Source organism: Eumetopias jubatus, unplaced genomic scaffold (assembly GCF_037043125.1).
Source record: "Eumetopias jubatus isolate StellerSeaLion01/CBP00866 unplaced genomic scaffold, mEumJub1_p1.0 scaffold_15, whole genome shotgun sequence".
In the NCBI taxonomy this organism is placed as follows: domain Eukaryota; kingdom Metazoa; phylum Chordata; class Mammalia; order Carnivora; family Otariidae; genus Eumetopias; species Eumetopias jubatus.
In genome coordinates, this window is record NW_028274821.1 from 77301919 (window position 1) to 77323564 (window position 21646).

Sequence of the window (21646 nt, forward strand, 5' to 3'; positions counted from 1 at the left end):
AACCACAGCTGTGAAGTTCTGTAATTCAAGGCCCTTCTGCTCGCCAATGCTCATATGCTGTTTATTTGGCCTCTCTATTCGCCAAAATTTCTCCATGTTTACACAACGGTCGAACAAACAGAACTGAAACTTTGGTTTTATAACTTACATTGGTAACCACATGTTCATTTGAGAGTGCTATCCTATTTCTGACAAGCGCACCTTTCCCTTCTGTCTAGGACCTACGGCCATCATGCGAGATGGAGTGGCATGCATAATGTGGATGTGCCGTGGGGGCACCGGGAACTGCAAACACACAGGGAAGCCCTGGGGGGTGAATAATGAGCTTTGATGGAATCTGCCTGCCCCTGAGTTTCCAAAGCCAGAAAACCCAGCAGGGTCTCTTGGAGAGAAGTTTTAAAGATGGCTCAGGGTTTGGGAAAAGTGTCCCCTGCAAACAGGAGAAATCAGAGAACTTCCCCGAACATCGTGCAATCAGAAGAGCTGGGGCCGCTGCCACACGGGGCACAGGATACTAGTGGAGAGGCAAAACGTCAAATTTCAGGTCATAGGCCCTGAGGGGTAATGGTCATGACTCAAGCCAGAGGAGACATGAGCCAGGGCAGCTGGGAATGAGAGAAGTATCACCTGTAAACATGAGGCACTCTCCTGTGTGATTTACCATCGTGGTTGCAACAACAACCCTCTCGGCTGGCTGCCGTTGTTACACAGAGGATACCACAGAGGATCAGGAGGCTGAGCAGTCCACCCAAAGTCACAGGGCTCCTAAGACACCATGTCAGGATTGGGAACCAGACCTGTAAGTTCCAAATGCATGACTAACCCTGCTCTAGGACAATGCCTCCTGCCTGATGCTTAGGCTGTCTCTGGCTGATCTGACCAGAAGGAGCCAGAGCTGTGTTCCGATCTTGGATTATCTTCCGTGAAAAACAAAAACAGAAACAAAAAAAAAAAACAAAACAAAAAAGGCAGGAAAGAAGGGAGGAAAGGAGGAAAGGGAAAAGAAAGAAGGAGGGAGAGAAGAAGAGAAAGACAGAAAGAAAGAGTGAAAGAGCAAGAGAAAGAGAGAAGAGAAATTCTGGCTCAGCGCCAGCCCTACTGAGACAGGCTATTCAGGGTCGTGACCTGGGGCCTCATATTTGAAACACTCTCCAGGTAATTATTATTATTATTTTAGATTTTATTTGTTTATTTGAGAGACAAAGAGACAGAGATAGAGAGAGCAGGAGCAGGGCGGGGAGAGGGAGAAGCCAGGACCCTGCTGAGCAGGGAGCCCAATGCAGGACTCGATCCCAGGACCCTGGGATCATGACCTGAGCCGAGGGCAGATGCTTAACTGACTGAGCCACCCGGGCGCCCCTCCGGGTGATTCTTATACCCCAGGGCAGACAACCACGGATCTGGAAGGGACTTCCGCTCTGGCTGTGTTTGACTTGTGCTTCGAACATCCTTTCCAGCATCTGGGCTTTATGTCCCAAGTGTCTCTGCCTGCTGGTGCTCAGAGTGAAAGCTCTTCATAGCAATCTAAGGAAAAGTACTAAAGATACATGCTTTATTAATTATAAAATACATACTTTTTTGTCTTTCAATATATCTGAAATTGAGATGTGTCCTACCAATGATGATGACATACAAACAGCTTCCATTAGCCAGGGCAGGCGGATGTCACTGTGTGTGCCTTGTGTGAACCTGGCCATCATTCCTGGATATAGACACAGCCCTGGGTGTTTCAGGACGCAAACTAGTTAAGAACTAATAGTAAAAGAAACATGAATTCTGACTATTGTCTGACAGCCTTCACTGACAACGCCCGTAAGATCAGGAAAAGCACCAGCATTAAAACTGGAAGGAAAATCCCAGAGATAATAATGGAGCCTTCTTTGAAGAAATTCATTTAAAAAAAAAAAAAAAAAAAGAGTGACATACTATACACGCTGCAACACGGAAGAACAGTGAAAGGAGCCCAGTCATTAAGGATCACATACTGTTAAGATTTCATTAATCTTCAAGGTCCAAAACAGGCCAATCCATGGAGACAAAAGTAGATTAGTGGTTGTGTGGGACTGGGGAAAGGAGGGGAAGAAGGGAGTGGATGTGAACAGCTATGGGGTTTATTCAGGGAGTGCTGACAAGGTCCCAAAAATTGATTGTGTTGATAGTTACAATTCTGTGAATGTACCAAAAAAAACTATTAAATTGTATATTTTATATAATAGGGAAATTGTATGGTATGCAACTTATCTCAATATTGCTGTTAAATAAATTTAAAAAAACTATGGGGTGAGGTGGGGAAGAAATGCAGTATAACCAATCCTCTGGCTGCCAAAGAGAACAACAGTATATAGAAAAACCCAGACTTCAATGACCTTGCATCAGAAAGTGATTCAGGAAAGTCAAAAGCTGAATATAAAGAAATTTTATGAATATTTGAACATTTATTTTACTTTTATATCACAGAAGTGATATATTATAAAAATATAATCAAAATAAATGAGCTCTTTTAATAAGTCTAAAAATTTAATTGGTAGGAAAGCACTGGGTTATAGTTTAGTTGGCAGCATTTTCTTTCTTAATGGCACCTAAAATAAAATGGCTCTTAAAATCAAGGACATGTCAATGTGATGAAGATACAGTATTTGAGTCTCAGCTACTGGGGGCCGGTTTCTCCAGTGACAAGCTGTGAAATACTGGAAAGACCCTCCTCCATTCCCAAGCTCTCACATCTCTCAAGTGGATTTATGTCTAAGGATCCTCCTGGCTCTCAGATGTTCTAGCTGCAATTTAAATTTCTATTCATGTCTGGAGGAAAATTCATCAATCGTTCGATCCTGCACCAGATCACAGGCTTGAAATATAAGGGAAGAGAAGAAAGTATCACATCCACCTACATTTAAATTTCCTTCTACTGAACGGGAATATGCTGGAAGAGAAAGGTAAAACGACTTCTTGTACTTTTCCCTTGATTATCTGCAGAGTTTCATTTCTTAATCCTCTCTGAATCCCAGGTCCCCAGAGATCTGACAGTGAATGGAATAACACATTAAGAGGGGAAACTCTGGGCCTGTGGTCAAAATGTGCTCACGGTGGCAGCCAATTGCTAGGGCGGCAGCTTTGGCCCCTGGATGAGTTCTTGGCGTGTAAATGTCCAGCCTGTAGGTGGCTTCCTGATGATCTGTGCACAGGGCAGCCGCCAGGACACCTACAGCACTAACCCCGGTGGGAGCTCACATGCAGACAGGACTTTCAAAAAGAAGAGAAACACGATGGAAGAGGAGAAAGGCTTATAAGTGCCATCAGAGAGAATTGTTTTTAGTAGGTTCAAGAATTCCTTTGGTTACCAGACTGCACACTTGAGATTATTTTTGTCTAAAATGCAAAGGCCCCTGTTTATTTCAGCAGTCTTCAAAATAAGTGAGAAACTGGAAAGTCCTAAATGCACAACACTGGCGAAATGGTAGATAAAATCTGGGCTATCCATATTATCAAACTGTATACAGACACTAAAATGTTTGCAAGTAGTTTGCAAAACTTTTTTTTTTTTTTTGAGGAAAGATTTGGATTCCACCATCGAATAAAAAAAAAGTAGATAAAAATGTAAAATCCATGGTTTTCCACTATATAAAGATTATGCATTGACTGGGAAGGAAATATACTAAAATTCTGATCATCTCAGACCTGTTTAGTTCTAAGCGCTTTGTTACTATTTCTGCATTCCCATTCTATAATGAATGTGCAACACCATATTCTTTGTTTCGTTTGTTTTTAAGTAGGCTCTATGCCCAGCATGGAGCCCAATGTGGGGCTTGAACTCATGACCCTGAGATGAAGACCTGAGCTGAGATCAAGAGTTGGATGCTTGGGGCACCTGGGTGGCTCAGTCAGCTGAGTGTCAGACTCTTGGCTTTCGCTCAGGTCGTGATCTCAGGGTTGTGGGGTCAAGCACTGCATACTCAATCTGGAGTCTGCTTGATATTCTTTCGCTCTCCGTCTGCCCCTCCCCCTTGTATGCATGGAAGACGTGCACTCTCTTTTGTCTCTCTCAAAATAAATAAATAAATACAATTAAAAAAAAAAAGAGGGGCACCTGAGTGGTGCAATCAGTTGAGCCTCTGACTCTTGGTTTCGGCTCGGGTTGTGATCTCAGGGTCGTGGGATTGAGGCCCCTGTCAGGCTCCGTGCTCAGTGTGGAACTTGCTTAAGTTTCTAGCTCCCTCTCTCTCTGCCCCTCCCCCTACTCTCTCTCTAATAAGTAAATCTTTAAAAAAAAAGAGTTGGACCCTTAAAAAATTAAATCCATTTATTATAGATAATTTAAGGAAATGAGGAATGAGGAAAAAATGAGGAAGATATAAATCTGCCAGATTTATATATTTTGGTACTTACACTTAGTCACTGTTGCTTGAATCAAGACACAACACACACGCATTCACACACGTGGAAGTATGAACCACTGTGAAGTTTACCCAGCCTATAACTCTACTTTCTGAGAACTGGCCCCAACACACACAGTACTGAGCATTTTAGTCATGGTTTTCCCAGGTAACCCTACATCTTTAATCATAGCTGACTGAATCAAGAGTACAGACTTAACCCAAGGTGGCCCAATTGTATTTTTTCTCCAGGGACTTAAAGCTAGCAAGACCAAGGTAATGGGAAGACAGGCGGCTGGCTGAGACACTGAACCGGGCAGTAACTCTACACCATGAGCAGAGACAACAGATGATGGGCTTCTGGAACACTGAGAGAACAGCACCTGTGGTTCCTAGTAACTCCCAGTTCCTAGGTCTTTTTGAATTACAAGACTCCCCTTTCAATTCTCAGTAAAGACATCCACACCCCTGTAGCCAAAAGTGCCTTAAGACATACCATAGAATAATATGAAACTAGCTTTCTTCAGTGGTAATATTCAGATGATTTCCTTTGTAGTTAACAATGGCCTGAACATCCTCACATGTAAATATTTTATGAGCATTTTTTTCCCAGAATAAGTTGTCTTCTAATACATATTGATAATTTGCCTTTAAGAAAGTATTAATTTACATTATAATCACCAAACTATAATAAAGTCTAATAAACTTTAAATAATTTTTAATGAAATAAAAAGGTGACAGAAACTTTTAGTGGTTTATAAGGTCCTCTAAGATCCATTGTTCGTAAGAGGGCCTAATAAATCCTGTCACTTCAATTAAACAGTCTTCAAATCAGAACAATTCAAGTTGATATGTTTATTATTTATGGTCAAAGATCATTAGAAGGGTGTTTTGGGAAAAAAAAATGTTAAGTTCAATGTGAACTTTAAAAATAACTTAGAAAAATCTGAACAAAGCCAAGTTATAGATTCTTGGAAAAAGAGAGAACATTTTGGTGTTATTATTTTTTTAAAGATTTATTTATTTATTTTGAGAGAGTGAGAATGAGAGAGAGAGAGCACATGAGAGGGGGGAGGGCCAGAGGGAGAAGCAGGCGCTTCGCTGAGCGGGGAGCCTGATGCAGGACTCGATCCTGGGCCTGAAGGATCATGACCTGAGCCGAAGGGAGTCGCTTAACCAACTGAGCCACCCAGGCGGCCCTGTTTTGGTGTTATTAAAGAGCACTATCAGTCCCGTTCATCAGTGTCACTTTAAAAATATTATTTTTGGAATAACCTTGATGTTTCATCTTTTGAATCATCCAGTCCCCCCAAGGAGCCCTATAGTATCTGTGTTGGAGAGCAATATAGCTTTTTTGGAACTATTTTAAACTGAATATTAGCTCTACTAAATATGCATCCTAAGGACCATCTGGCAAGTTTTTTGATGGAAAGGAAAGCTTTGAAGAAAATGAGGGGAGTTCTTCATACTCATAGGTTTCAGGATTATAGCATAAAGGGAGACTAATACTCTCCTCTGCTGATTATGACATAGTGTTGAAACAGATTGTCCTTAAGAAAAAGAAGCTTAAGTGAATTCAGGAGTGTTAATATCTCTTCAAGATCCTGATTTCAATTCTTTTGGATATATACTAAGACATGGAATGAATAGATAATACAGTAGTTGAATTTTTGATTTTTTGAGGAACCTCTGTACTGTCCCAAAGTGGCTGCACCATTTTACATTCCCATCCACAGGGCACAAGGCTTCCTATTTCTCCACATTCCCGCCAAACTCGTTTCTTTTGTTCTTTTGATAAAAGCCATCCTAACAGGTGTGAGGTGATGACTCACTGTGGCTTTGATTCACAATAGCCAAGAGGTGGAAATAACCAAATGTCTATCACTGGATGAAAAGATAAGGGAATTGTGGAATATACAAATAATGGAGTAGTAGTCTTTAAAAAGAAGGAAATTCTGACATATGTGACAACACGAATGGACCATGAGGACATTGTGCTGAAATAAGCCAGTCACAGAGGGAAAATACTACATGATTCCACCTATATGAGATATCAAATAGTCAAACACAGAATCAGAGAGTAGAAGGGTGGTTTTGAGGGGCTCCGGGAGGGGATAATGGGGAGCTGCTAATCAATGGGCATAATGTTTCAATTTTGCAAGGAATAAGTTCTAGAGATTTGATGTACATCGTACCTATAGTTAATAATACTGTACTGAACATTTAAAAATTCCCTAAGAGAGCAGAACTCACGTTAAATGTTCTTACCACAACTAAATATATTTTTTAAAAAAAAAGCTTAAAACGGCTTAAAAGTCAGAAGTCTGGCAAGGTAGAATAATGCAGTGCTATGCCATATACTATTTGCTTAGTTGAACCAGTGCTCCCTTTTAAATCGTGTTCCCTTAAGACAATAGTCTTTATTTTCCTCATCCCCTGCTCCAGTGGCCTCTCTTGAAAAATCATCCTTGTCCACAGATGGTCAACATTATGATGGAATTTTGTTTTCCTCTCATGTGAATTTGGAGCTGATAGAAGCTTCTCAGCTCCTTGCTGGGACCTGCTGACAAACCCGCTGGCCCCAGAACGCTCTGTGACGTCAGGATGATGCTTCTGAGGTTCCTGTTGGTACCTTCTGCCGAGCCACGGGGCCCAGCTGGACAGGCAGCAATGAGGACTTAGAGTTCACACTTTGTCACTGCCCCCACAAAGCCAATGTGACCTAGCGTGGCTGACAGAATCCCTCACTATCTTTTCCCCGTTAAAACATGACAGAGTAGAGTTTTCACAGAGAGAATGGGGAATGGGTTAACCATTTCAAATTCCCATTGGAAGCACTTGGGAAGGAACTACCAAACAAGACCTCTTTTGTAAACTAAGGGGGTTGCGCTCAGAACTCTCCAACGGCACTGCCCAGCTGACATTCTAGTATTCAATGATGAATCAACTCCGAAACTTGCATTGAGGTGGTCATGCTAAGGAGAATACAGCGTCCAGGGAGAACTGAGGTAGCTGCATAAAAAACGGGGTGTCCCCCAGACAGTCAGGAGGAGGAGACAGGAGATAACCTAGTAGCCCTCCATGGGTAATCAAGTGACGCACCTATGACAGCTCCTCTCCCTCCCTCCAAAAACAGGTTCATCATCAAGACCTGCCACTGACAAAAAAACACAGGTATCTTAGACATGAGAGTGGTAAGCCTTCTCTGAAATGGTCACCTCCACCCCATTTTTATGGGCAGTTTGCTACCTTGCACATGCCAGAACACAAGGAAGGGTGACTCGGGCTCCTCTGTTCACACAGATTTGAGGTGCCTTGGACCATTCTATCACATTCCTGGCAGTCACACATTTTTGTTCCTCAGCTGTTTGGTTGATCCATTTTTAGGGGTATAAGAAATTTACACTGGAACACAGTACAGACAAAGACCTTATACTTTTGACATGAAAGGTCACCCTTTGGATTAGGTGCTAAGGGCCAGGCCTCTAGACCACAGGAGCAAACACAACAGCAATTTTCCAGGAGCCAAATCAGTGGGAAACATGGCAAAGAAGATGAAGCCGAGAGCTATTTTTGTGGCTGTCTTAAGGACATGAAAAGTCACAAATCATAAAAAGGTCTCAGAGGGATTTCCCCCATCTTTCTTCCCAGCTGCAGAAACATTCTCCCTAGCTTGTTTTGGAATCTGAGCCAGAAGACCCTTAGTGAGAATGCCAATGGCCTGCTCCTCGCCCAGCTACCTGCTCCCTGAGCAAATGTGGATGGGCCCTGCTCCTTTGCAGCCTCTGGGACAGTTCCTTCCAGCTTCCCAGTGATGTTCTTGGACTGCACTAGAAGTTCCTGGCCCAGAGTTAGGCCAGGCTCTCAGATGTGCCAACTCACAGCTAGGAATGCCAGACCTGGCATGGGGGGCCGCCTGCCTGGGGCCATGGGCTATCCTCAAGAAAACAGAGAGCTTGAGAAGGCCTAAGGTTTTGGCCCCAAGCTGTGGTCTGATGCCAGTGGGTTTCTGTACCTATTACACATGGTGTTGTGGAAGTACCCTAAAGATTTATACAGAAAGCACTGCTCATGCTATTGCAGAATGAATTGCAGATTGGAATCTTCATATGCATCCCACCGTTCTACACTCAGTGCCTAATTTGGGATATCCCAATGCCTTCTCATTATCTGAAATCATTCATTTTTCAAACACTTCAAAGCAACAGACTCTACCTTTCCAAAAAGTCCTACCCATACATCCTATATGAACCCCAGTGAGTTCAGATTATAGGCAACACCCCCCCATCCCATCAGCTAGCCTACTCCAGAGCTTGTGGTCCCCTGAGGTCTAGCCACAGATCCCTTAAGCTCTGAGAAACATATTTGAAAACCATGGTTTAAGGATTTCTATAAACAACTTAAATCTTTCTAAAATCCAATTTCAAAATTGCCAATTTTTAGCAGAGGAAAAAATTAAGTAAATTTGCATGTAGTCAAGTGTCAGAATGCATTCAACAAACGTTTTCGGAGTATAGGGTGTGGGCCAGGCACTGTGCCAGGCAGTGGAGATGAAGAGATAAATAAGACACAATTCTAATACTGAATTGTTGCTGAGTGGCATTAGGAAAGCTACTTGTATATCTTGTTTTATGTCCTTGTGAAGTAAACGTGCTAACAATGTGAGAGCGGATGATGACTGTCATCTGGAGGCTCCTCAGTTACCACTACAAGTTGCTGAGTTCCAGAGTGGGATAACAGACTGAAGGCCTAGATTTAACTTCTGGTCTCCTGGCTTCCAAAAGAGCAGTGTTTCAGATTCCCTGACTGCCTAGTATGGGAGAGGTCAGCAAGGAGATACTGATGAAAATGACTTAGGAACAGCAGGGGTAGTAGTGATGTCCGGTTGCCCAAAGGTGAAGAGCTGAAGATAGTCTATCTTAAATGATGGTGTGAAAGGACTCCATGGGTAACCAGGTGTCAGAGACTAGCAGAAATGACACCGCCAAACCAAATGTATCAGTGTAAGAGACAATGAGTTCCCAATATAGATCACATTCATTTTTACTCTCCAAATGCCTTAAAATTTGCAAAGCATTTTCACTGGTAGTATCACATTTGATCCTCCTAGCAAGGATTTAGGTGCACAGAAGGGACACTGTCCCCATTTCAGCCATGTATAAACTATGTCTCAGAGATAGAAGAAGACTTCCCAAGGTCAGACAACTGAAAAGTAGCAGATCCTGGACATCTCAACAAGTCAGCAGTCTCCACATTTTCTGTTCAAGTTGAATAATGCACTAAGTGAGAAATCGGCACGCATCTAAACCTTGGCCTGGGAGTGTGAAGATGGGAGCGACTTTGAGAGAATTAAAGAAGAAAGGGATTGGCATTTATTGAGTATAACCATCATATCCTATTACTGCCAGAACCTTAATAGTAGAATGGGGAAGGCAGGCACGTCAAGAGGTAACAGTATCTAGTGTGATTAATCCTAGACCAGAGAAATGTACAGGAGCTAGTTTAATTGCAGCAACCAGGTGACAGGTGTGTTTTATTCCCAACTCACTGAGGACACTGAGACTCAGAGAGGCTACGGAACCAGGCCCCAGGTCATGCAGCCAGTACCTTGGAGAAGGAGTTGAACTCCAGTCATTCTGACTCCAAAGCCCTTGCTCTTTGGGCTTCACCTAGCTGCCCTTAGCTTTAATGAAAGCATCTGCAGGCATGCTGGCTGGAGGGGGTAGGGATAATATTATTTATGTTTTATTTATGTGGAGCCGTGATATTTATCTAGAAGCTTTCATCTGAGAGATGTGAAGTGTTTAATAAACACGTTCCTTTATTGCCTCTCTCCCCTTCTACTCCTCCACCTGAGTCCTTGGAACCAAGAGGTTGCCAGGGATGGCCAAGGTCACAAGTATGGACAGGTGTATGTGTGATGGTGGCTCCCCAAGTGGGGACACAGCTGTGTTTGGTGATGACAGTGATAATCTCTTTCTTTGTATATCTCTGTTGTTTACTAACCTCTTTCATGTCCAACTTTGACTTGATCCCCACCTCAGTCATATGAAATAAGCAGAGCAAGCAATTTACAGAGGAGGAAACTGAGGCCCAGAGATGTAAATTAATTTGCCTGAAGACACACAGCCTGTCATGAGAGGAGTGTAGACAGAAACCCAGGTCTGCTGACTTATACAAAAGTGGTGTTGTATACTGGCTAAGAGGCTGAGCTTTGAAAGCAGACAGACCTACCTAGAGTTCTGCACCTACAATGTATCTTCTGAGCTGTATGCCTGCAATGGTGGACTTCATCTCTCTGATGTTGTTTCTTGATTTGTGAAGTAGACACACTCATCACTCCTACATCAGTAAGCTGTGAAGAATCCACATGGGAATGACATATCAAGTATAAAGAACTTATCATAGTGCCTGGCATGTAGAGAGCTCTCAATTAACAGCGGCTTGAATGAAGATCCTAACCAAGACCTCCTACCACTATAACCACTGTCTGGAAGGAAGGAGTGGGGCTTGCATACACCAGAAGAGGTCTGTCTGGAGGCAGGTCAAGGTGCAGGGCTTACCTCCAGCTACCACCCAAGCTGAGGTTCCCAGACCCATTCGCTCCCCCTCAGGCATCAGCCCCTGCGTGGGGTGCTTCTCAGGCACATACTCCCCGGCTCACCCCCAAAGTGGCCCTACCCACCTGTCTGCAGTCCTCCCCAGCTGGCAGCCCCACTTTGCCTGGGAAAAGAGCAGCAAACCTGCGTCCTCAGGTGCTCTCCTCCTAGCTCCCCCACCAGGAGATACAGCCAAAGAAAACCAAAGCACTCTGTTTGTTTTCGAAGCCCGAGCCAGGAGCGATTCCCGTAAGGCACGCCTGGCTTAATGGGGCTGTGTCTGGGCCTTGCCTCTAAGCCAGGCTCTGGCAGAGTTAGAAGGCGGCCCTCCTGCCTGGCCCCACTGCAGGCAGTGGCATTTGCTTAAGGTGATTCAAAGTCCAGGCCGAGGGCATGGAGATGGAGAGAGGCGTGGTTCTGGTTCTGTCTGTGATGACTGACCATGTGACTCTGGACATGCCCCTTCCTCTGCTCTAGACTTCAGTTTCCCCACCCGTACCAAACGTTGATTCTTCTAAATCAGGACTTCTCCACCCTGGCTGCTTAAGAGAATCACGTGGGGAGCTTAAAAAATGAATGCCTGAGCCTCTCCCCCCACTAGATTCTCATCAAATTGGTCTGATACGGGGTCTGGGCAACAGTCGTTTTCAGAAGCTCAACAGGTGAATCCAGTAGGCACCCAAGGTTTAGATCCATGGCCCTCAGGGAATTCTGAGAGCCCTGTGAACTCTGCCATCCAACCGTTCTATGAAAGAGGTGAACGAGTACACGCAGAGAATTCTAGGAGAAATCCTGATGGTTGTCTTTAAACCTCCGTCTAATCAAACTGCCTCATTGGACAGATGTGCAAAATGAGGCCCAAAGAGAATGGATGAGGCTAAGGCCATCTAGTGAGTCACTGGTAGCCCAGTCTAAACCTGGGTCTCCTGAGTCACATTACAAATACCACAATAAAGATAATAAAAGGATTCAAAGGAGGGAGGAGAAGAAGCTGAAAGTAAAGAAAGGAAAGGCAGAAGAGGGCAGATTTTAAAAGGAAGAGAAGGGCATAAAAGAATAGGAGGCAAGGGAGGAGAAGGGGGCCGTGTAGAAGAGGCAGAGAGAGAAATAAAAGCCACGGCAGGGGCACGAGCCACTCGGAGAGTTCCCAGTGAGTCAGGGCAGCTCTGAGCCACACTTGGCGGTACAGCGCGTATTCAGCAAATGCAACCAGGGCAAGAGCTCCGATCCCAGCTGGGGCCCCAGGCCCAGGCTGGAGCCTGCGTGGGGGCGGTCTGACTCACAGCTGCTGCTTCCTCACCCTGCTTCCAGCCTCTTGCTCAATCCAGGCAGCGAGAGGGATGGATGCTCTTTTGCAAGGTGATCCCAGCAGAGAGGGCCCTGGACCTTTAGGAAGGAATTCTGGCTCGGGGTAGGCAACAGACGGGACAGGGAGACCCGGGGCAACTCCCTAAGAGGCCTACCTTCTTCTGCCTCCAGGCCCTTCACTCATGCCCACTTCCACTGGAGCGCCCTTTCCTGCAGACATGCTACCTAGCATGGTATTCAAGGCCTCCCACATCTGGTCCTGTGATGGTTTTACTCACCTTCTCCTCCATGCTTTTTACTCTACCTGGAAGGCCAGTTATTTGCCCAAACATGAACAGAAGTGTCTTGTCTCCAACCCTTTGCTTATCACGTGCTCACTCTCCCATCCTATTGAATCCACAGGCATCCTTCACACTCCAAACTTATAAAAATCTCACGTGAAATACTCCATCTTAATTTCACTCCTTCCAAATGGCCTTCTCAAGACCTCCACGGTCAGAATCACTCCCTTCCTCCTCTGCATTTCCACATCAAGTGTCCTGTCTCTCTTCTGCAATATCTACCACCCCGGACTACTGGAGCAGACCTCAGAATTGAAAGTTCCTAGGTGACCATATTATGTCCATGTGATGTCTCTGGACAGTGGCATTGGACAGACCTAGGTGTCAGTGGACTTGGACAGACACCTGCTTTACGTGTGCTTTGAGTCACAGCACCCTCATCTATAAGACAGGGGTGTCAATTCTTACCTCCTAGGGTAGTTGTGACCATCACCAGCAGCAGTGTGGGTGAGGAGGCAATCAGGAGAGGAGAAAAAAGAGAAGTAACAATGAACCGTAAGAGTAAGGATGCTGTCAGGAAACAGGCTGGCAGATCTGAAGAAACATTTGACTCAACGTTGCATGCCCTCCTCCTAACAGCACTGCGAGATAGGCAGGGGTTCCTGTCCCTGAAACTGTAGAAAGACTCTACCTAATGTCAGAAAGCTTGGGCCAAGGCCATATTAGAACTTGGACCCTCCTGACGTCTGAGATGCCTAGTCTTCCTCTGTGGCTCTGCTACCTGTCAGGAACACAAGCAGGCTTGGCCCCACTGTCAGCAGATGTCAGCCTTTGGGCACAATGGGACCTCACTGAGAGCCTAAAGGAGACAAAACACACTCAAGGAAACCCTGCCTGCCTCTGCCTTCACAGGAAGCCAGGATGTCCAGTGGGGAGAGGAGAAGGGGCATTCCAAGGGCCTGCAGAAGCCTTTGGGAAATTTATTTGGTTTCATCATCCCAAGTCAATTCTTAATCATGGTGACTCTCAAACATTAATAGACATGGAATCACTTGGGGGGGGGGAGCATGTAAAAAATAAAGATTCCCAGAAATTCTGATTCAGTAGCTTTGGAGTCAACCCTATAATTTGCATTAACATGTTCTCCCTGGTGATTCTGATAGAAATGGACCACACATTGCAAAACACTTTAACCCATGCTCTGACCAAACCATCTCTTCTCCTCCCAGCCTAGCCTGCCCCCCACTCAGAACTTTTACTAAGGACATTGGTTAAATTGATATGTATACTCCGTTCCCTTTCTTCTGCCATCAACTATCATTTTTTCTCCCATCCCCTTTCGTCTGGGCCTGGACTAAAGGAGAAAAATATGATGGGGCAACAGCACCCCTCTGCCTCAGTAAGGCCAGACCCTACCCATGGGCTTCAGGTCCTGGAGGCCCCACATCTTGACTCTTTTGGGACTTATTTCTATCAGTTACTATAGTTCCCTTCCTCCAGAATCGCTTCTTCTTCTATACACCCTTCCTCTTGGGGGACTGGCCCCAAGCTCCACATAGTCAGTGATCCTGGCTCAACCTTCAAAGTCTACATCCACTCTTCCCATTCAGTCTTCTGCTCCAGCAACCCTCCACCAAAACACACACACACACCACCACCACCACCACCACCGCCACCGCCACTTTCACTGTCCTGTGGATTCTACAGGGATTCAGCATCCCTGCCCACTCCATCCTCCCTGCCGTAACTCTAGTTTAGTCCTTATTTCCTTATTTCTCCTGGGAGCACCGCAGTTCAGTGAGACTGGAGAGGAGTATGAGGGATAAAATCAAGGTAGGAGCAAGGGAGCAGGATCTTCTCATCTCAGATTCTCAGGAAACTGGAGGAGCTGTGGAGAGTTAGGGGGACTCAGAGAAAGGGAAGATGATGTCTAACCAAGTTTGAAGTTCTATCCATAAAGATATGGCCAACGAATTTTAAAATAGCTTGCCATATTGTATCTATACATTATGTATACATACACACACATATATGTGCACATACACATGTACACATGGATATATGTGTGAACATATACATGTGCACACATACATATATACACACATAAACATGCACATAACATACAGATACTTTTTTTTTTAAGATTTTATTTATTTATTTGACAGAGAGAGGCACAGAGAGAGAGAAGGAACACAAGCAGGGGGAGTGGCAGAGGGAGAAGCAGGCTTCCCGCTGAGCAGGGAGCCCGATGCCGGGCTCAATCCCAGGACCCTGGTACATGACCCGAGCCGAAGGCAGACACTTAACGACTGAGCCCCTCCGGTGCCCCATATATGTGTTTATATATATTGTAACAAATTTCAGAGAAACAAAAGTATCCACAAAGACTTTGCTCCCTTTCTTCAGCAGCTACCAGAGGCCAGAGTTGGCTCACTGGACTCCTATAACAACAAAGATTCTATGATTCTTCGATCATGGGATGTTTGAAGGTGTGGGTGAGTGATCAAAGCATTTTCTGAACCAACTTCCATCCCATGCCTCACTTAATCCATCTAAAATAGGCATATTATTAGGGAAATCATATGTTTTGTTAATTTTCATTTCTTTTCTTTGGGGGTATTAGCGTTCGTGTGTGTGTGTGTGTGTGTGTGTGGGAGGTGAGTGCTTATCTTAGCTGAAAGTGAGTTTAGAAAAAATTTTTCAAACTCTTATTTAAACAGAGAACCACTTATTCCTAATAAGTAAGATCTTTTGGGGAAACCCACCAGGTAAAGGCAAGGCTCTCTGCTAGTAGCAGGAGGTGAGTGGGTACAATTTCCTGTCTATTCTAATTTGCCTCCCTCAGGGGTTCTTGAGGTGCCTTAAAGTATCCCTCAAGTTCTAATAACAGTTTTGGAAACTATTGATCTCCTCCAAACTCCTTATCTTGAGAATCAGAAAAAGAGGGAGACTTGTTGGAACTCACACAGCCATTGAAGAACTAGAATTTGAATCCCTGATGACCAACTCCCACACCAGTGTTCCTCCAGCTGAGTGGTTCTGCTATGTGTGCTGGGGTGATAAACCCAATTCAGGGGTAAAGGAAAGATGAAGAAGATCCAAGGCCTGGAACCCAGAAACTTGGCATCACCTGGGATAAGTGTGGGGTCTGGCCACTCTGGTCCAAGCCACCATGGCCACAGCAAAGGAACATACCCAGCCTCTGAGGGGCAGTCAAAGGATTTTGGTGGGATTTTCTAGCTTTCTATGGAAATATATGAAATTATTTGTGTTATGACAATGGGAAAGGTTCGGGGGTAAGGGGGTAGAGAGCATTATGGCTGAAAGCAGGAGGCCCAGTACAGAGAAGACTGAGGCAGGGTCAGAAAATGAGGCTAGGTGAGACAGAGAGGGTTTGAGGGTTTCCCCTTGCTGAGAGTCTTAAGAGATGTCTGAGCCCAGCTTAGGCAAATCCTCTCCTGAAGAACAAGTTTTTCCTCCCACTCTTTGCTTTTTTGTTTCATATTTTTCTTTTTTTAATGGTCTGCAAATCTACAGACATGCCAGGGAAGAAGCCAGAGAGTCTACCTTTGACTCTAAAACAAGACTAATCAATAATCAGTCTTACCTCAGTTCACTTTAGTTCCCAAATTAAAAATAAAAAGAAAAGGATGCAACTTTAGATGTTTACAGTGTTTACCTACAAGGGACCCTAGGTGAGACAGTGAAGTCCAGACAGCATGGGGCCAAGGGTCAGTGCTCATTTTCCTTCACTTTTCTCTTCTGGGCCTCAGCTTCTCCCCACCTGTTGTATCACCATTATCCTCAGAGCAACTATGCGTAGGGCACAGTGTTAGGCACTGAGAAATGAAAAGCACATGAGAAAAAAACTCCCAAAACACCTACCAGCACGGAGCTCTGCAATGCAATAGAAAGAGTGCTGGCTTTGGAATAGAAAAGACCTGAGCCCAAGTCAAATTTCTACTTGCCCAGGCCACCGTGACTTGGGCAGAGTGCTGCAGCTGAATCTCCACTGCTCCATGCATGAGGCTGTGACACTAGCACCCACCGAGCACAGCCTTGGGCATGTGGCCGGTACTCAACAAAAGTTACCACCTTTCTTCCCTCTCTTAGGAAAACCTGGGGAAGTCAAAGGTGGAATGAAATTGTCTCTCAGCTCTTTGACCCTGAGCAAAAGTTGAAGTTTAGAAAGTTACCATGGAAAACGGAACACCTAAACCCCTACTTACATTTAGTTTTGTACATTGGGCCTTTCTAAGTTGTGTTTTAATGAAAGGTTCTGCTGGTATTAAAGGAGGAGGCCGGGGGACTTGGGTGGTTCAGTCGGTTAAATGCTTGACTCTTGCTTGATTTCAGCTCAGGTCATGATCTCTGTGTTATGGGATCGAGCCCCACATTGGGCTCTGTGCTGGGGTTGGGACCTGCTTAAGATTCTCTCTCTCCCTCTCCCTCTGCCTCTTCTACCCTGCTGGTGGTCCCTCTAAAAAAATAATAAAATTAATTAAGAATAAAATAATAAAAGGAGATAGAAGGGTAGGGGGAGAAAAGGAGTGCAGGGAGGGAAAGCGATATCAAAAACAAAAGCAAAAAGAAATTGAGAAATCAAAAAAGAAAGAAATCAAGGAGACTGGTAAGCAAAGGGTCTTCTACTAGTGATAAGTGGACATATCTAAGGTGTAAGTTGCTCCAGAGCATTGAATAATGAGTGAATGAACGATTAAACTATTAACTGTCAGAGTTCAGCATGCTTGTGACTGATTTACTCTCAAGTATTTTAATTTAGCACAAATTACTTTCTCACTAAAATAATCACTTAATTCCATTGTACTTTTTAAATAGGGTAGAAAAATATCCAACAATAACCAGAATGCTGAAAACCTAATATTTATCTTAACACCACAAAGAGTGGTGAGGTGGGGAAAAAAAAATGATATAACCTCTTTCTTGACAAAATCCTTACCCAGTGAGGTCTTGCTCCTGAAAAATGAATCGTTCCTTTCATAGAGGCAACTGGTGTATGTTCAGGGGCAGGGGAAAACCCACTCTGGAGTCCCGTGTCCTGGGTCTAGTCCCGCCATTGTCACAGAGTGTGATCGGCAGTCAGTCCCTTTCCTGGAAGAAACCATTCTCTTGGGTTACATGGGGTTTACCAAAGTGTGGGACATACCAGAATTAAATCACTTAATGATTAAAAAAAAAAAAAAAACTCTCTAATTTTCTTTCAATTCAGTCACAGAGAATGGCTTGGTTTAGTGCTGATGTTCTTTTGACAATTCTGTAACATGTGGCCACCTCCCTTCTTTAAAAGAACAAGCCTCTGGCTCAGAACCTTCTAGAGGCAATACCGTCTGTCCAGAATTAATCTAAAATTGTTTTGTTTTCACTGTATTGATTTTTAGAGTTAGCTTCTATTTATGGCACGTAATCCTGGTCTTTTTCATTTACTGGTAGTGACATAAATTTCCATTTTGAAATCATTGATTTAACCAAAAATAAAAATAATAACAAAAAGGAGTCCATTTCAAGAAGAGCACACTGGGTTACTAATATCTCAGGTATGGCAGAACTGTGAAGACGATGCTTGAATGACGGCTAGGAGAAAGTGTGCTTGATGACTTTCTAGGGTCCTTCGAGGAGGGAAACTCTGAGATTATTGGAGCTCTTCAAACTCTGAAGCCGCCAGCCAGGACATTCTGAAGGGGATCGAATGAACTCTGGTTTTCAGGGAAACCAGGTTTTTGTTTCCTGGAAAACTAACCTGTATAAATAAAGTGATAGCCGGGATCTTCAGGAGCATCTGTTCTCCTCAAGCTGTTGCCCACATGGGAGAGAAGTAGGGCTGGAAAGGAGGCCCTGGAAAGACTCTAGGGCTGTTGCACTTTAGAGGCCACAGAAAACCACCCCAGCCAGTGGTTAAGGACCTAGGGTTTCTCTGAGCTCCCCGGCCTGGGCCTCTCTCCTCCCTGGCCAAGAGGAGAGGCAAGGCCAGCTGCACAGGCTGGCCCACTCACGCGCCGCTGCAATCTCTGAGCCAAGGCGAGTCAGGGGCCCAGATACAGTCAGTCCCCTTCTGCACACACACCCCACCTCAGTTGGAAATGGAGCAGAGCAAGCGGGTAAAACCAGGACAACCCCAAACTGCTAAGAGTGGGTTTCAGTGGGGTGGCGGGGGGTTCTCTCCTCCCCGCTCAGTATATTCCGTGCCCCCTCCCCCGCCCCAGGCCATCAGAGTTCACCAGGACCTCTGGCTGGAGCTGACCTCAGGAAAAGCTACTGGATAGTGCTCTGAAGACATTGGGGGGGAGGAGGAGGTCCCCAGCTCTGGACGGGGAGGAGAAAAGGACGGGGGCGGATGTCTCCAAAGATTCAACACTCACTAAATAATAAACATAGTCACCTGAACTTAAAAAAAAAAAAAAAAAAAAAGAAAGAAATCCCAATCCTGGACCTGACAGTTGAATGACAGAAGCTGCTGGTTATGGGAGGAGGAGAAGCCTCAGGGTGTAAGAGCTTAGGGGGGAATGGATTTTTATTCAGGATAATTAGCATCTCGAGTTGGGGGTCGCTAGTCCTGTGAGTACATGGACCCATCAGTGGACACATCACAAACTCGCAGCATGGCAACACTGGGCAAAAAGGCTCTCCTATGCTCATCCATCACATCATATACTCAGCAACACTGACGTCAACACCACCCAGCTGCGAGGCTCAGAGCTAGGTATGGAGAGGACAGTGGGGAACAGTCCAGATGCTGCCTCTGCCAAGTACTTTACCTTCCAGCAGGAAAAACAAAATTTGAATAAATAATTGCAATGACGTGTGGTGGAGAGAGCTCTGAGGTGAGCGAGCGCTGGAGTCCCGCCTCACCTCTGCTGAGAAGTTTCAGAGAGACCTGGAGAAGTGTCTCTGCATCCCTGGTCTGGAGTTTCCCCATTGGTGGCAAGTGTGGGGGTCTAGATCCATGACTTTTAAGTCCTAAGGACTTGAGCAGTGCTCAGGACCGCTGGGAAGGAGGCTACAGCCTGTTATCCTTAAGCCCCTGCTTACATGTGGTTTTGTATATTGGCCCTTCCTAAGTTGTGTTTTAAAGAGTAACGTTGCAGGATTCTTGGGTGGATGAAACAACAGCGCAATTACCGCACTCACCATGCTGGGTAGCAAGGAATAGAAACTTGTAAATGATATTTTCTTTTGCTTTTATGCCTCTTCCTCAATGTCCAGGCATGGACGGCCAGGATATTTCCTCTGTGCCCTTCTTGCTCTCAATTCAGACAGGAGCATTGCCACTTGGAAATTGTCCTTAAAGAAACCCCAGGTTGGTACAGAAGTGAAAGGACTGTAATTTGGAGGATCTTAGATTGAGTCCCTTCACGTTCCTAAACAGCTCATCTCAGTAATGCATGGTCCTCTACTGGAATAGTGGGAAACATATATAAGCAAAGATATAAAAAAATTAAAATTACTTGCAATCACTCCTTTTCAAAATAACTAACCACTGTTGCCATCTTGGTGTGCATTTCCCATACTTTTTTTTCTAAGTATATATAAACAAACGTAATATTTTCTATGTCTCTGAGCAATTATAAACCCCCAGGATGAAAGAGGCACAGTGATAATACAGACAAACAAAACACTAAAACACACACACACACACACACACACACACACACACACACACACCCCTCTCATTTTGTTCTCTGGTTCGTCAACAGCTCTGAACTTGCATTCGCTGCAGCTCTGTCCACATTCCAAGAGACTATGATTGAACACACATTGCTGGATTTCTGTCTTTGTAGAAGTCCCAATACAGAGCCATAAACACAGAAAGAGAATGACTGTGCCCACCCCACTGTGGATCAGTCTTTCAGCAAATGAGTCCCAGACTCTCGCCATGAGCCATGTCCTAGGTGATAGAGCTTGAGATGAAGGGCACCATCCCCATCCTCCCAGAGCTCTGAGACTGATGTCTGCACACAGCTGCCACCCATCTTGGGTCCCAAATTCAGCAGGTGACATGGTGAACCTGCTGGAGACCCTCAGATAAAATAGCAATGCAAATAGCAGGAGTAGGGGCGCCTGGGTGCCTTAGTCGGTTAAGCGTCCAACTCCTGATTTCTGTTCAGGTCATGATCTCAGGGTCATGAGATGGAGCCCCACATGGGGCTCTGTGCTTGGTGTGCAGTCTGCTTGGGATTCTCTCTTTCCTCTCCCTCTGCCCCTCCCCGCTCCTGCTCATGTGTATACACACGCTTTCTCTCTCTCCAAAAACAAATAGCAATAGTAGTGGCAGCTACCATTTAGGAGAGCTTATCACTATTAACAGAAACTGTGCTCCTCACTCTACATTCACTGTCTCTGATTCTCTCTATATCTCTACAAGGTAAATATGCTCACCCCTTTTAAAAGTGTACTGAAGAGAAAAGCAAAATGTAACTTGCCTCAGGTCACACAGTGAGTGAGTGGTTGAGCTGGAGTTATGGAAGGTTCGCTTCAGCAGGATCAGAGCCCACAGTCACAGGCCAGGGACCTGGTATTCCTCCGGCCCAGGACACTCACCTCAGGGAAGCGGACCGAAGCAGCCCAGGGATATCAGGTCTGAGGAAGTCACATCTGCTCAACTCTGCCAAGCCAAGGGTTCTGTTTGGGCCAAACTCTCTCAGACCACCCAGCTCAGCCTATATATCAATCCTGAGCCCAATTACGCCATCCTGGTCTGCTCTGGCTGACAGGAGGCATTTGCCAGCTACCAAATTATCCTCTCTTTCTCAAGACACCTTCTACGGTGGGACACAGAAGAATGAGCCAGGGCTAAGGCCAGGATGTGGGTCCTGATGATGTGAGCTTGTCTGAACCTCACTTTCCTCAGCTGTAAAACAGAGATGAAAATACTACCTACTACATAAGCCTGACAGAGGATCAAACGAACTCTGTAAGATTGCCTGGCTTGTGGTAGGTATTTAATAAATGCTCATTCATTTTTTCCATTTAATTTCTTGAGTATCTACTTTGAGTCAGTCATTCTTACAGCTGGCTCAACACAGACCAGTCAACAAAACAAAGACTACAAAACAAACAACAGATTGTTGCC

At 44.9% G+C, this 21646-nt stretch overlaps 1 protein-coding gene across 3 annotated transcripts in view; it reads right to left on the minus strand.

The window, feature by feature from the left end:
- Positions 1-21646, minus strand: part of ASTN2 (astrotactin 2) — a 904520-nt gene that overhangs the window by 76189 nt on the left and 806685 nt on the right. The window lies entirely within an intron of this gene.